This window comes from Triticum dicoccoides, chromosome 7B, assembly GCF_002162155.2.
Source record: "Triticum dicoccoides isolate Atlit2015 ecotype Zavitan chromosome 7B, WEW_v2.0, whole genome shotgun sequence".
Classification (NCBI taxonomy): Eukaryota; Viridiplantae; Streptophyta; class Magnoliopsida; order Poales; family Poaceae; genus Triticum; species Triticum dicoccoides.
This window is the reverse complement of record NC_041393.1, coordinates 184,036,656-184,040,818: the sequence shown is the minus strand read 5'-3', so window position 1 is coordinate 184,040,818 and position 4,163 is coordinate 184,036,656. Positions and strand designations below refer to the sequence as shown.

The window sequence follows — 4,163 nt, the reverse complement described above, 5'->3', positions numbered from 1 at the left end:
CGAACGCACTTCGCCAAGCCAAAAAAAAAATCGTCGACGTCACCGCAATGGGCAAGGAATTCAAATATAGTTACTACATCCATTTTTTTGTACACAAGGCCAGTATATCAAAATTACAATTTGCAAAGGGCCACTAACACTAATCGAGGCAAAATTGATGGGGTTAGCTACCAAGGACATTAATATCCCCTACAGGCATGCGGAAGTGAGAAGGTTCGTTTGCATGGCGCTGCATTAATCAAGTGATGAGGAGTGAGATGGTTAGCTCTTTGGTCTTTCGAGAAAAAAATACGCATTAATTGACACGTGAAACGAGGATTTGTATCGAAGGAAAACCCCGCCTTTCTTTTTTAACACTAGTACTCCTAGTACGTACGTACTTATCCTGTTTGGGTCGAGGCCTTGCATTGCCAAACTTCGCCACACATTTTTGCCAAGCTTGCCTAAAGTTTTCAAAATGAGAAGGAGGTACACTTGCGCACGGCTGTCGCGGTTGCACCGCACCCTCACACGGTCGCTCCTGCACGCCGCAGTCGCACCGCACCCTCACACCGTCGCTCCTGCACGCCGCAAACCCAACCAAGGGAACACACCCTCACTGACACATGCTGTCGCATGTGAACAAACCAAACTCAGCCATCCTATCGCTGACACATAATTTTCGTTCATAGAGTATGTTTATCCAACCGCATGTTGGGGAGTATCTGTACGGCCCATGCGGTGGTCTGTTGGGGAAGAAGAAGAGGTGAGGAATAAGGAAAGAAGGGTTAGGAGATGTAGGATATTCATCCAACCGCCTGAAATAGTAGACTGACCCAAGTCAGGCGACTTGCATAACAAATACTCCCTCCGTCCAGGTGAGTAAGTCATCTTAGGTTGTGCACCGTGACCAAGGAGGAGGAGAAAACGAGAAAACTTAATGTTCATTTGCTAATTAATAGCATTGCATGCAACAAACTAACCACTGCATGTTGTGTTTGATAGGCTCAAGTCATTAAAAGTATGCACACCCCACATCTCTTATTGGTTGATATGTCAAAAAATAAGAAACGAGGTAGAATTTAATGCATCGTGCCTAAGTGTTTTGGGATTATTTGATTTTTGTAAGATGACTTACACACCTAGACGGAGGAAGTAGTATGTTTTAACACAGCAAAAGATCCATAAAGAAAAACTATCACTGCTCACGGTAAGAGACGGCTTCTTCGTCTTTGGCTGCCGGCGCGAACCAGCCGTCGCTGCCGACGTCTGTCTCTGCACCGTGGTTGTCCTCGGCCTCTAGCTACTCGTTCAAGCGGAGCGTGCGGGCGCTCTGCACGGACGAGAGCACAGCCCGGTTCAAGTCGAGGATGTCCGGTTCCGCCAGCAAGAGGGCCTCGATGGCAGCGGCATCCATGCGCTCCGCATCGAGTCGAGCCTCCGCTGCCCGGTTCAAGTCCAGGACTTCCGGTTCCGCCTGAAGGAGGGCCTCGATGAGAGCGGCATCCGCGCACTCTGCGTCGAGTCGAGCCTCTGCCGCCCAGTTTATGTCCAGGACGTCTGGTTCGGCCTGCAGGAGGGCCTTGATGGCAGCGACATACGCGCGCTCCGCCTCAAGTTGAGCCTCCGCCGCCCGGTTCACATCCACGACATCCGGTTTCGCCTGCAGGAGAGCCTCGATGGCAGCGGCATGTGCATGCTCCGCGTCGAGTTGAGCCTCTGCCTCCTGGTCCTCCTTTAGTATCGCCATGTTGAACCACTGGTCCGCCTGCACCATGGGGGACTCGGACGCCGGCACGAAGTCGACGTCCATCGTCTCATACCCATCGGGGGCCTTCTGCGCCGCGACCTCCGCAGTGAACATTGGATCGGCTTCCTCCTCCTCGTACCTTGGCTCCAGAGAACTCGGGGATTGGCCCGCCGCAAAGCGATCTTGGGAACGGAGGTCTATGGCGCCGACCGCCGCCGTGATTTCTACGCGGCGCTCCAGCATCAGCATCTAGTAGTAAGTGATCTTGCGGCGCACCATGGCTTTCCGGCGAACTAGGGGACGCTTGATGAAGGCTAGGAGATCGAAAGGTGGGGGAATGGGCTGGAGATTTGGTGTTGTTTTAGGGCAGTGGCTGGCATAGGCTGAGCAGCGAAGGTTCTGGTGTGAATAGTGGTTTCGGTGATGACCGGTCAATCGGTTTTGACTGTACATCGCTCTTGTCACGTTCGCGTTGTAGCCCGGCACGCTGGACCCTCCACGTCGCTCACCGAATGGAACGCGCTTCGTCTTGCATTTTAGCTCGCTTGTGGGGTCGCAGTTGAGAGCAAACCGACGTCCCTCCCCCTCCCCCGCCCGCGTCATTTATTATACCACCACTCCCTCCGCTTTATGCGCAGTAAATAAAAACAGAGGGAGTATACTACGGATGAGGATCCCTGACGTGGCCGAACCCATTGAGTAACTGACATGCAGGGCCTAGCAAGCATGGGGTCCACCAGTAAGTGACCAAAAGGGAGGGTAAGGCAGGGATACCTACGTCAGAGGATCCACTTCCACTATACTACTTTGACCAAATGTTTGAGTAATAGTATATGACATGCAACTTACACAAATGTTAGAGTAATAATATATGACATGCAACTTACACAAAGCATACAGGGTCTAATGCGTTTTTCGAGGCTAACTTTGACCAAATGTTAGAGTAATAATATATGACATGCAACTTACACAAAGCATACAGTCAATTTCGTATGTGAAAGGAGTTTCCAATGATATAATTTTCACATTATACATCTCATGTACTCCCTCCGTCTAGGTGTGTAAGAGCAAGTCTAATAGAGCCCTCAAACCCTCAAACCCTTAAAAATAACTGCTTTTTTTACAGTTTTTGCAGAAAAAAAGCCGTAGACTAGAACCTCTAAACCCTCAAACCCGTAAACAATTTTAGAGGTCCAACCCTCAATCTCTTTCCCAACCTGTAGAAGTGAGGGTTGGCAGGAACCCCCCCCCCCAACCCACACTCGTCTTTCCTCTCGCGCGGGAGGGAAATTTCATCCCCGCCTCCCTGGCTCCTCCCGCCGCCTCCTCCCGCGCCGGCCATGGAGGCCTCGGCCGCCGCCGCGCTCCTCTGCTGGGCCCGCGACGCGCACTGGTCCATGGGCGGGCTCGGCGCCAAGCGCCTCCGCCTGCAAGGCCGCATCGAGGGCAACCTTGTCAAGCTTCGCCGCGACGCCAGGGTCTCCGCCAAGTCCGCCAAGGCCAAGGTCCGCGCCGCGGGGCATAGGCCTGCCCCTGCCTCGACGACGCGCTAGGCTCCGACGATGATGATTCGGAGCACGAGGCGGAGGTCGCGGCCCAGGAGAAAGCGCTGCGGGGTGAGGTCATTGATGATGATGAGGACTTCGAGTCTGGCGAGTCAGAGGGCGAGGGGGTACTGCTTGTCACCATCGCCGCCGCTGCCAAGAGGAAGCGCGTCAGGAAGCTCTCCGACGAGTTCGACCGCATCACCACCACACAGCTAGGGGCAGCGGGAAGAAGAAGCCCTCTATTGTGGTTCCGGCCAAGGCGCCACTGAAGAAGAAGGCCGCTGCCACTGTGGCTCCTGCTCCGGCCGCTGAGGCACCGGCGAAGAAGTCGCTGAAGAGGAAGGCGGTGGCGCCGGTGGCTGGGACAGTGGCCAGGACCTCACCGAAGAGGAAGGCTGCTGAGGCGCGGGCGGCAAGGAGGACCTCGCCGAGGTCGAAGCACTGATGGATAGGTGCTCATTTCCATTTGCAATCCCTGTTCTTGGTTTGTTAGATCGGTGGCTGTAGGCAATTGTGGTGTGATCTCGAAGATGCAGTATGTTGTGTGTTCGTTGAAATGCTTGAATGGAACCTGGTGTCATGCTTCCATGTCTGAATCAAATCCCTCCAAATATACTGTATGTCATGCCATGTTTCTTTCCAGTAGTATATCGAAATCAAATCCCCTGAAAGTATTGTCTGATCAACTCTGAATTATCCTGAAATAATACCTCCTGTTTTGATATCTGAAAATCTTCAAAATTTAGAGGGGGAAGATGATGATTTTGTGATGTAAACTATTAAACCATGCATCAATAATTGTTATTTGGATGATCTAGTAGAGCACCACTGGCAGTTGGATGAGCGGCGCGTTGGCCCATGATGTATCTTTGTTTTACTTTTCTATG

General features: G+C 52.5%; 1 pseudogene; it reads left to right on the top strand.

The window, feature by feature from the left end:
• Window positions 1-3,069: 3,069 nt before the first annotated feature.
• On the top strand, window positions 3,070-3,721 carry LOC119338794 (annotated as a pseudogene).
• The last annotated feature ends 442 nt before the right edge of the window (window positions 3,722-4,163 follow it).